This window comes from Crocodylus siamensis, chromosome 2, assembly GCF_052110815.1.
Source record: "Crocodylus siamensis isolate JL-2025a chromosome 2, ASM5211081v1, whole genome shotgun sequence".
NCBI lineage: Eukaryota > Metazoa > Chordata > Crocodylia > Crocodylidae > Crocodylus > Crocodylus siamensis.
Genome location: NC_143396.1, coordinates 169096900 through 169109225, shown reverse-complemented (window position 1 = coordinate 169109225; position 12326 = coordinate 169096900). Strand labels below are relative to the sequence as shown.

The 12326-nt window shown below is 49.9% G+C and overlaps 1 protein-coding gene across 4 annotated transcripts in view; it reads left to right on the top strand.

The window, feature by feature from the left end:
• The window catches only part of CLCF1 (cardiotrophin like cytokine factor 1), a 52719-nt gene that overhangs the window by 29024 nt on the left and 11369 nt on the right, over positions 1–12326 (top strand). The gene's annotated exons all lie outside the window — the stretch shown is intronic.

Here is a 12326-nt window from a genome sequence, read left to right as displayed (position 1 = left end):
ACTTGGACACACTCCTAGCCAAGCATCTGCACACATAGACACAGGCAGAAACTCCTGCAGTCTGTCACTTGTCCACTCATAGCCAGACATGGGCATGCACAAGTGCTCATACAGACAAGCATGTGCACATAGGTGAAGGCACAGACAGATGCACTCATATAGGCCCACAAATCTGTCCACAGAACTAGGCACAGCCCCATGCTGAAACATGCGCATATAGAGATGTGCACACGTAGACATGCTTAACGAGGGGCTCATTGCTTTGCTCACACATGCTTGGGTAAGGTTTGCACACACAGACACATGCACAAAAGACATGTTCGCTAACAGGGACACCCGTTTGTTCATGCATACACATTCCTGCATACAAACTTATTCACTGACAGAAACACACTTGCTCTCTCACTCTCTTACACACACGCAGAGGAATTAATGAATACGCTACACCCTAGAAGACAGGGACACACATTGAGGACCTCTAAGACTTTATGAATCCTGAATAAAGAACCTTTGCCCTCATCTACACTAGGGAAACTTCTCCCAGTGTCACCACCTTGGTGTATGCAGTCCCCAGCATGTACCACTGGTTGACAAGGCCTTGCTTTCTAAAGTTGGAGGGCATCAACATCCTCTCGGCTCCCAGCACAGGAGGCTGTCTCCAGCACGCATGGTTGGAGTCTCGAGGAGCAGCATTGTGAGGAGAGGAACAGTATGAGAGTACAGATCTCTCTAAGCAGGCTTATGATCCCAGAAGAGAAGGGTAGGGTAGGTGTGACTCTCTTGCACAGGGTCCTATGGGGGAAAAGCATGAAGAAAAATGGTCTCCCTGGGTCATGGAGACAGTCTCTGAGATAGAGCCCTATGACAGGAACAATGTGAGGGAAGGGTGACTTGAGTGCAGGATCCCACAAGGGAATAATGTGCATGTGGACTTAATAGCACAGGTTTGGGGCTCACGGGAGAGCTGTACAGGGGGAGAAGGAACCAGGGACCCACCAGGAGGAGGGAGGTCGCTTATAAGGCACAATGTGAAGTGCCCACTTCAGAGCAAGCTGAGTCAGGTGGGCTGGTACAAGGGCCAGGGAGAGCTTTTTCCCCAAAGGCCCATATGCGTCAATGGAGCTTGGCTAGCAGTTTATTTCCAAAGTTGTCTGTAGCTTTGACTGGGAAATCTGATGTAAAAGGGCATCGTGTGGCTTCCAGCTATAATAATCTTCCCAGTTCTTCCATCCTGGGGCAGCCAAATACTCCTGGCTGCTAGGGGTAGGGAAAGCTTGCAACATTAGGTAGCTGCCAAAGAGCATACGGCCAAAGACTAAGCAGGGGAGAGAAGGGGTGCATTGGGGCTATAGGACAGAACTGGGGAGTATATCCGCAGATTCGTAGTAGGAGAGAGCCCGGGACACTGAAGGTGAAGCCTATGGGGCACTGCTGAACTGTGGAGAGGGCTTGCCTGGGTCTGCTTGCACTGTGGTCCTTCTCACTGCAGGAGCGGTGATGAGGAGATTCCTGGAGCTGTGCTGGAAAGCACAGCCCAAGGATGGGAGCTCCCCCCCGGCAGCTGAGCAAGGTGCCAGTTGGAAGGGAAACATCTTGGAAACGAGACGTGACCTTTATAAAATAGCAGGCTAATTGGTTTGTCTTTCGTAACCTGCCCCTGACGTCAGGGGAGATGACGGGATCCCAGGCTGTGGTTTCCTGCAGGCCTCTCTGCAAAGGTCACTGCATGCCACTCCTGGGACCTCCCTGTGGCGGTTTCCCCTTTGCCCCACTGCACAGCTCTCGTGCCTCCCCACGTTGGAGTTCCCTCCTCCTCACTAGGTAGCTCTTGGCCTGTCCCTCTCTCTAGGTCTCCCCCTTTGCCTTAGTATCGCCCTCCCTAACTCTGCCCCTCATGGGACCCTGACCCTGAGCCAAAGACCCCACTCCTCCCAGGCTGCTGTCTTGAGGACTCACCCCCTGACAGACCTTCCCCACACTGTGGGATTGAGTTGGAGGCCAGTGCAAGAGATTCCTCCCTCCTCTTCAGGTCTGTTTAGTCTGCGGCTCCCTAATCACCCCGAGCAGGGCTGCTCTCTGTAAACATCTGTCGGGATCAATCCATCCATGGGCCCAGCCCAGCAGTGGCCTCTCCCGTCCATTACCCACTCTACCACCCACATCACGCACAGCCAGCTTTACCCTGGGGCCCACCCAGAGAGAGGATCCTTGGGGAGGGGAGGGGGGCCTGCTCTGAGCCCCTAGCAGTTGTGCCCCAGAGAGCCTTCTTTCTGGAATTAGAGGGTGTATCCCCCTCCTCCCCTTCTAGTTTGTTAATGGGGGCCCCTCAAACCCACCATGTGCTTCCTAGAGATTCACTTTGAATTCTCAGTCCCCACTCCTGACCCCCAGTCAAGAATGGGGCTGTAGGCCACAAGGTCTGGTTATCTTAGGACAGGGCTGTCTGTACTACCCTCTCCAGGTTATGTTCTCTTCGGTTATGAGGAGGAGACAACAGTAACGTAATTGGGGCCATTTTCCCTCTATCTACAAATATGTATTGTGGAGAGACCTTGCCCTTTCAATAAAAACTAAGAAAAGAGTTGAAGACACTAGCAGAGTGTATCGGCAAAACTGCATGAGAGAGGTCAGGGCTGTAATAGAAGTGGGCGATGGATCAAGATAGAGGGGCATTGGGAGAGTCTTGCAAGCAGCTCATGCACTAGCCAGGCCTTCCTGACCATAGACAGAAAATACAGATTATGAAAGCAACTAATCCTGCTGAAACATTAATGGTAGGTGACTTGGAGTACCCAAATATAACCCGCCCAGGCGTCCCATCAGGAATCTGGCTCCAAGAAACACTTTCTTGAGACCATATAAAGAATTGTTTCTGTGTCTCATTCTGGAGCAGCTGGGAGGAGAGGCCACTCTGGACTGATTTCTGAGCAATCCAGCTGGGTCAGGTCAAGGAGTCACTGTGTCACAACTGCTGCAGGGCCAGCTAATTGGATCTGATGTGCTGGCAGCACCAGTACTGCCTGGAGCAGCCCAGTGACAGCCAGTGGTCAGGTGGGGAGCAGAGTAAAGTGCCAATGTTCAGAAGAGGCAGCCTAGGGGACAGCGCAAGGAAATCAGTCTTATTGGAAGCAGCACGGAGGTTGCTGGGATTCAGTTATTAGAGACACTACCCAGAACAAGAAGTGAGAGCAACTGCAGCTAACAGGCAACTATGAGACTGCAGTGAGGCTAGAACCATGTCCCTAGGAAGTGACCGAGGAAGCATTTCCAGAGGCCAATTTATATCTTTGCATAAGTACCAAGTGATGACTGCACTATACAATGCAGAGTTGGCCTGTGGAACTCACAGTTATTGGAACGCTCAGGCCAAAGGCCTGGATATTTTTAGAGATCATGAAAACGTCTGTAGTAAGCTGGATGATTCCTGTGTTTTCAAGAAGCTTGAATTTAGGGTTGCAAACCATTAAGGATTAGGGTAAGTCAGGCTTAGCTAACCCACTCCCATCTCCTTTCTTGACCTAGACAGAATCCATCCCCTGGGAAGGTGAATGGTTAAGGGTCTCTCTAGTTCCTGTTTACAGGAGGAGGCTCCCTGGGATCCAGCTATGGACCTGCACTGAAAGCCAACTCTATTGAGGGCTACATGCAAGATTTCCTGGGAGGCTGACTTCCTCATTCTCCACTCCATGAGTGCATTCCTAACTGCCTGAATTTCTGCACTGCCAGACAGAGAACCAACAGAACTTACCTTCACATCCTTGGGATAGACTGTCCCTAACCCTAGTTTCATCTCTCCCCATAAACATTTAGCCTGCAATGTAGGGGTAGAGATAGCTCTTTCCTAGGTGCATGCCAGGACACTTGATCCTTATGACCCACAAGCTAACACACTGTGGATACATCTACATGAGACATTTACTTTGGAGTAGACTAATTAGCTCACCAGTAAACTTCTCACATCTACACATGCAGGTCTATTTGGCCTCAGGAAATGAATAAAATCTGTAGCAGGGTAGTACTTATAAATACAAGTAATATCCTACTGCGGAGTTATTTACTGCGCAGCATTGCATGTGTAGATGCTGACCTGGCAGTAAATTGCTGCTGGTCAGCCCAGCCAGTAGGTGGCCACACTCTTGCCTGCTGCCTAGCCACATGGCTTGGCAGCTGCAGGAGCCTCATAGCCCAGCCAGTGCCTCTGCTGCCTTATGCAGCCGCTTGCTGTTCGGTACTGATGCCCTGTACCCCTTGCCAATCCAAAGCTGTCTCCCGGACTGTGGGCCACACTGCCACTACCAGCTGGAGCCTGGGGCTGACCCCCATGTCTCCTGCCAGCCCATAACTGGCACCCAGGCAGCTGCAGCTGGAGCTGCCCTGGTGTAAACTGTTCCTCCCTGCCTCATTTTGCTGCTGGCCTGAGCACATGTGTAGATGCACCCGGGAGTAGTTTACTGCAGAGCCAATTGCTCCACAGTTTATTCATGCACATTAATTGCACATGTAGATGTGCCCAATCTGCTGCACTTCCACTTCACATGACAGTTAGGAGAGGTGCTCACAGCTCCAGATCCCTCTAGTTCATCATTGTCCATAGCCTGACATCTCATTTGGCCTACTGAAAGTATTGGAGGAAAGTTCTGTGCTGAGGTCCTTTGACAGAGATTTCTGCCACTAGCCTCCATACTAACTTCTGCTGAGTCCTGGATCTCCTCAAACTTCTGCAGGTTGCACATCCCTTGATCAAAACTGTTGGGACCAGATCAATCTAAAGTGACAATGTTGGCAGTACCTACAAAGGTCCATAACCTTGTTGGCAGTGCACAGGCACCAGCCTCAGCATGTACTCTGCACCCAGGACTGTTACTGCTGGCACTGACCCCATCATCCAGCATCTCAATCTTGGACATCAGGCTAAGAGGAAGAACTAACATTCTTGTCTGACATGTTTCATGACCTGTGAGGGCACCACTGTCATGCTTTTTCATGGTGCTCTGGAGCCAGTTGCTATGGCCCAGTTAGCTTGGCCTCATCCCCTGTTCAGACCCCAGAACTTTGTCAGAACTCTTTTGCTGGCCCTAGGTCTGAGCAAGGTCTGTTGTCAAAGCCACTGCATGCTCTTCTGCTGCTTGAGTCTTCACAGTTACTGATCTGGAACTGTCTCAGATGCCATCAGCTGCTTTGGAGATTGTTAGAAAGCCCCTGGCTCTGCTTCTATTTTCTGCAGCTCCACCTCTATCATAGAGGTGGGAACTCATGCAGGGCTTCCTTCTGGTGCTTGGTGGCCCTACATATGGGACTCCATGAATATCTTTTAAGGGAGAGTCTGGTCTGGACTTCTCAACCTAGATAAGTAAATCTGGCTTTCCCCCTAGATATGTAAGAACTCTGCCAGCTGAGGAACATCACTTCTTACTACAGCTGCCCTTGGCAAACTCTATGGTGTTATCTGCAGTCCAGAGTTCAAGAAGACACAGCTGTTGCTCTGTCCCCCTGGCAGAGAAGGATGAATTGGATAGATTTTACCAGGAGAGACTATTTGTCCTCTGTTCCTTCAAATTGCAACTAAAGCAACGATGTCTTGTTACATGAAATGCCAAAAACTTAGTACTGGGCTTTTTGCCCAAGAAGTGGAAAGATGTGGGTAGGTGTTTGGTAGGTGAGGATTACACACTTCAGTTACACTTCTTAAGAGCAATCTATAACAATTCTAGACACCAGTGCAACAACAGTGCCAACAATGGAAGTATTCCTGACTTCCTACTGAAATCCCAGTCAAAATCAAATATATTCCTTTTGAGGGTATGGGCCTCTTGATAGAAATGATGAGCCTCTTGCTAACTTCCAAAGACAGGCTCTGTTGCTCCACCAAGGCATTCATTCATGGTAGTAATCATATCAGGCACTTCCTAAACTATCCAACAGTACAGAAGCAGGATTCCGCTTAACCCCAGGAATAACCTCCAAACAGGAACTTTGACAGTGTTGTCAACTTTCTTCGTGTCATCAGTCTTTCCTTCTTCACCTCCACCTTTTGAATCTAGTTTCTGCATCATCTGAGGCAAGTTTGCTTGCAGTCTGTGAGTACTGAACACCATCCGTGACAGACTATCCATTCTGTTTCACACCAGGCCACATTGGTGTCCTCTTTCCTTCCTTCCTCTTCAGACATCCAACCCCCAAGAAAGTCCTAGTGGAGAAAAAGGATTCCCTTCTCAAGAAAGAACTTTAGTTAGTCCTATATGATCACCAAGGGAAAAGGACTTTTACTCCAACCATTTCCTGATCCCCAAGAAAACTGATGGTTTCATACTTATCATGGATCTCAGAAGCTTTAGCAAGTCTGGAACATCTAAGTTCAGGAAGTTTGCACCATCTTTATCACAGAAGGTTGATATGTAGTTGTCATATTAGCAGACGCCTACTTTCATGCAGCAGTCATGTATATTTTCATCAAGCCCCTGAAAACTTGCTTGGAGATCAGACAGTCCCAGTTCGCATTCCATCCTTTTGACTGGCACACAGCCCCAAGAGTCTTTATTATGCACCTCTCAGTGGCTGCTGCACACTTTGAATACCAAATAATATTTTTCTGCTCCATACCTGGATGGGTGGCTTCTAAGGAACCCTTCAAGAGTAATCCCATACATGTGCAGTCTCTGCCAGAGTTTGGGACTTCTAATCAGCTGAAGAAAATCCTCTCTAAACCTGCACAAAGGGTCACTATTATTGGGCTAGCCCTAAACTCCACTTAGCCCAGAAGGGAGAACTTACAAAATTCAAGATTCTCCAACAATTTGCAGAGAACCAGAGCAAAGACTGTCCAGTTTCTCTTAAGGCCTGGTGCTCTTCATTGACCTATATTATACCCTTAGCTTTTCTGAATGTCATGAGTTGTGGGTTACTACACACTGCATGAACACAACTTCACTGTTGGGGAACAAAGATGATGTCTTCTGAGAGGTAATTGTGGCTCCTTTGTCTCTACCAGCACAATTACTACAGGCAGCTTTGGTCTGAGCTACCATGCACATTGCCAGGCATCCAAGCATATGCCCCATGAATCCAGCAGCCGTCCAAATGACATATCCATGTTCCGGTAATGTTTTTCACCCATCCTGGCAGCACTGCATACTACAGATACTTAAAAAACATCAAGGCTGTGGACTCTATCCCCAAGAAGAGAGGCATATGTGATACTGCCCATGGCCTCTCCATGGAGGCAAGAAAGCTTTGGTTGTGATGTATCTGGAGCCAAATCCATCCTACAGCTCTTGACATGGCAAGAGAAGAGAATATGGACATGGACACACTCAGCAGGAAGTCTCAAGGTCAATGTGAATGGTCCTATAAACAAGGGGGAGCCAGAGCACGGTTTCACAGATAAGGCCACCCAGTAATACAACTTTTCACATCCCAGCAAAACACGAAATGTCAAGTGTACTGCTCGATAGCACGCAGGGACAGAAGCTCTCTCTCACATGTGTTGCTGCTGGACTGGAGCCACCATTTCTACATGCCTTGCCTCCCATCCCCCTGATCCCCAGAGTCAGAAGGAAGATTGGGTTGGACAGAGCCAACATTATACTAATAGCCCCAGTGTGGCCTCGTCAGCACTGGTATCCAGATCTCCTGCAGCTGGCCAGGGAGCCGCCATATCCGCTAGCCTCGTCCCCAGACTTCCTTTCTCAACAGCAAGGGTTGATTCTGCATCCCAATGCTGAAGCGTTCCACCCTGCTGCCTGGAGGAGAGGGAACTGGCTGACTGATATGCAACCCGACTTCTCTCCCCCTTTAGTCTCCATGGTCCTCCAGTGCTTGTACCTCCATGGGTTCCCAGTCTTGTCCTAAGAGAGTTGATACACTCTTCCATATAAACTGTTGGTACAAGCTTCTCAAGCAAAATAGCCTCTTTAATGCAATTACATCTGCCAGGAGAGTGAATGAGCCTGGTGCTTTGATGGTGATTACACGGTATTCTCAGATTTCCATTTCTCCCAGTGCATTTTCCTCCCTGTGTTTTTCCCTAGGCCCTGTTCCCACCCTGGGGTAGCACAACTTCATATCTTAGATGTGACAGGGATATTGTGGATGAAAGCAGGCTTTTAAAATCCAGCAGGTTAATTGTAGTACATGGGCAGAAATTCCATGTAGAACCATACCGGACAGGACTTTCATGCCAGATTAGAAGCTGTAGAGAAGGTTGTTACATCTTAGATGGGAAACCTGGCTTCCCTATTTTAAGGCCTTTCAAGAGCGACCACAGTATTTGTGACATGTCAGAGGTAGGAGATTTGCAGGACACCAACCTGGAGCTTGGTGCACTTTTTTCCAAGACATTACTCCTTGTGCTCCACTGCTATTGGTTAAGCTGAACTACAAGGCAGCTTTACCTCAAATCTCCCCTTCTGTTCTTAGGGGAAAGGGAATAGAGAGTGTAGGTTGGGGTGCCCTTCCAGAAAGAAACACCCTCAACACAAATTCCTGTGTGCACTTCCCAGAAAGACACAACTTTTCCAAGCAGTTCCAACACTGGATGCTAGGGACACCATATCCCACAAACAGGAGTGCACAGAGGCCTCTCTCAAAGGGCAGCTCTTACAGAATTGCCCAGTAGTAGATTCTTTACACCTTCACATGAAGCATCTGCAGTGGGGCACTTTAAGAGGCAGGTGCCAGGCTAGAGTGGCCCAGGGCTGTAGTTCCTCTGGGTCTGTAACATGGGTAGGCGTGAGTCATTTCCCTAAAGGCTTGCCCTTTTGAGTGCCAAAAGCCTTGGAAATATTCCAAACTGGAGTCCCCAATCTTCTGAAAAAAAGAGAAGAAACACATAAGGATAGCAAGAGGCACAAGGGCAGAGTCCAGACCTTGAGGCCCAGAGGCCTAGGAGGGATTAGAGGCCACTTGCTCCAAATCCACCTCCTACTGTTGCCTGATATTGTATAGGCAGGTGGAGAGAAGTGGGAGGACGTGACTCTGGGAGCCAGAGCTCTTGGGGTTCTTTCTTAGCCCTGCTACAGACTCACTATGTGACACTAGGCAAGTATTTCCCCTTCCTTGCCTCAGTTTCCAAGTTTGTAATATCTGGCCTATAGGCTTTATGAAGTTGCACTCCTTCCTAGAGAGGGAGGCCACTCAGAGCCTCCATGATTGTGGCCAGGGAAGACAGTGAGAAAAGACACAACACTATTAAATATGCAGCCAAGGGGGCGAGGGAGGGGCCGTGCCCTGGAGGTAGCAGGCAGTGGAACAGTTGGAGTTATTAAGTGGCAATAAATCCCAGAGATCCCAGGGCATCACTGGGTTATGAATCTGAGCCACTGACCATGCAGTGTCCAGGGATGGGGTCTGCAGAGCTCTGAGGCTGGCAGAGCAGGGAGTTTGCCAGCACTGTCACAGAAGAGAGGACACTTATGATCAGAGCAAGAGGGTGGTCAGTGTACTTAGTCACTGGCTGGGGGGAGGAGGGGAGAATGAATTGGGTCCTCCAGCAACGCACAGGGATAGACTTAACAATAAAGTCCCAGCTTTAGATCTCCTGTGGCTGGAACCTCTAGCAGCCTGGGATAAGGGGAGAGCAGTAAATGCTGAGCATAACCATGTCTGAACACAGTGGGCACGTCTACACAAAACGCTTACTGCACAGCAGTCTGATAACACTGCGCAGTGTTATTAGACTACTGTGCAGTTAGTGTCACAAAAAAAATGTGCACCAGCGCTAATGCACAGTAACTACTGCACATTAGTGAGCGTGTAGATGTGCCCATTGTTATGAGTGTGCACCTGGAGGGTTGAAGAATCTGTAGGAACTGAGGTACACCAGCCAGGGCTCATCTACGCATTCATTTATGTGCTGTAATCTCAGCACATTAAGTTTAGTACCTGTAGTGACAGGTCCTAACTTAATGCATTGTAATTGGTGCTTCTGTGCATTAGTGCAAGTGAATGGTTTGCTGGTGATGCTACTGCACATTAGACTAAATCTACTGTGCGTTAGCACATTAGCACAGGCTTTGCCCACCGCATTAATGCACAGTAGAATTAGTCTTCTGTGCATTAAGCGTTTCTTGTAGATGCATCCCAGAGGGAGGAGATAGGAGCCCAGAGCTGGAGCCCAGAGGCCCAGGGGCCTGTTGGCAGGCAAATGCTTCCCAATTGTTCTCAGAGTGTCAGCATTCATTTGAAGAGAGGAAAGAGGCAAGTTGTGAAGAAAACATTTCAAATGTGAGCTAAGGACATGGGCAGACACTGCAGTTACCCTGAGGTAAAGCAAGGCGGGGCCTTTGCATCATTCGCTCTATGGTAACTCCCCTTGTGCATATTCTTACTCTCTGGCAAGGGGAAGTGCTAGTTTAGGCATAAGTGAAAGAGGGTCCATAGATTAGCTTCCACTTCCTTCCGGGTAAGAGCGCCCGCAGAGGTGACTGCAGGGCCGCTGATGGACTAGTAAACCCTTCTTTCCTCTGCCTTCCAGAAACTTGTTCATGTTCCCATGGCATAAGAGTAATTTACGCCTTCTGAGGTTGCAGAGATCTGACAACTGCTGAGATGCCAACTGCCCCCATTGATGCACTGGGTGCTTGTTGAAGCACCCCTTTAAAATGCTGACCCTTTCACTCTGTTGCTAATAAGTGCACATAAGTAAGGGGTGGGAAGAGTGGCCTTTTCAGGTCTGGGGCTGCAGACTCCTCACTGGAGAGGTGAAACCTGAATCAAGGCTGCTGTGCATTTGACCATATTAGAACAAGCAAGCTGTAAATCGAAAAGGACTTGTTTGAAAGGGTAAGAAACTGGTCCCAGTTGCTCCAGGACTGAATATACCACTATGTCATTTGGGAGAGTCATGTTATGTGTGTGATAGCTGGGGAGGCTACAAGTTAACCTGTTTGAGTGTCCACAGCCTCAGACCTGTGTGGGCAGGCTGCTACCATGAGGGGAGTACAGTAGATTGTACTTACCTGAAGAGGGCACCCATCTGTTAAAGGCTGGGAAAAGCCTGGGAAATGCTGTATGGATGAGAAGACGGGACTAGGCAAGTAGCTGAGGTTGATTCCCACCAGAACTGCCTCGGACGCAGCTCCCTCCAGTCAGGCATAGAGTTAACACCATGGCAGGCCTGGGAGAGTTAGATATAGGTACTGGCAAGCTCCAGGTCTGGTGAGGAAAGAGCCAGGCATGATGGGACCCTATCAGCAGAAGGGCCAGTAGAGCAGGCTCCAAAAGGGACAAAAGTGTCCTATTATGTTTAGGAAAGAGAGGTATAGGTGGTGAGTAGATGGGCACCCCCCGCCAATGTTGGTTTGGTGAGGGGAGTGACAAGGATCTGGGATGGAGAGATCCTCTCTGTTGCTGTGATTCACCACATCTTGTCACCTCTCCCCAGGGTAGGATCCTTGCTCTGCAGGGCTTGCTGCTGCAGCCTACTCCTCAAGCAGTGGGGAGCAAGACTGGCCTGGGAAGCGGGGAGGGCTCAGCTGGGTTGGTAGCTAGGCAGGCATCAGATACCAAGACCTAGGCAGCCCCTGCTCTTCCCTCAGAGCCCAAGACAGGGATAGGACACTGCAGCACAGGTTAGTGCAGTAAGGTGCACTGTGGGTGTTTTGACCAGTTGTAAGCAGTAGATGACATTAGCCACTCTGGGAGGCACTGTTGGTGTAGACAATCCCAGGGGTCTCCTGCAGCACAGCAGGGGTGTGGGTGGCATGCTGGGTTAAATGGTCTTGTCTGGGACAGTGAGGTTGTGAAGAGGGTACCATGCTACCTGGCTCACTGCTCTCGTCCTGGGTGGTAGGGTGGCAGATGAGAGCCCATTGGTTCAAGTTAGGGCACTTGGTGACAGGGCAGGCTGCTGGGCTAACTGGGCCAGTGGTCAGATCCCGAGTGCCAAACAGGTGAGGAGGAGGATACAGGGCAAGGTGGGCCAAAAGCATGACCTGGTGCAGCACTGAGCTGAGAGCCACCCAGTGAAAGGGGCCAGCTGCTTTCCAAAGCCCATGGGGGATGATGCCTGGCTTGCTGGGGCCACTGGTCTGATCTCCCAGCAGCTCCCTACTTGAGCAGCGCTGCCTAGGGAGCACTGGGCCCCCCTCGCATGCCCAGTGCTGGGGAAGGCGCTGGCTGTGCCTCCCAGGCAGCCGAGCAGACTGGGCTCTTAAAGGGAAAGCGCAGAGGCTGCACAGGCCAAGTGACCCAGGTGAAGGAACATGTGACACCTCGCTTTAATGGGCTGCCTGCTTCCTCCCCTGAACTGGGGCCAGCTCCACTCCGGGCCTGCGTTCCAAACACTCGCTGTGCCGCGCCAAACAGGCAGGGAGGGGCCTGCCAGAAGG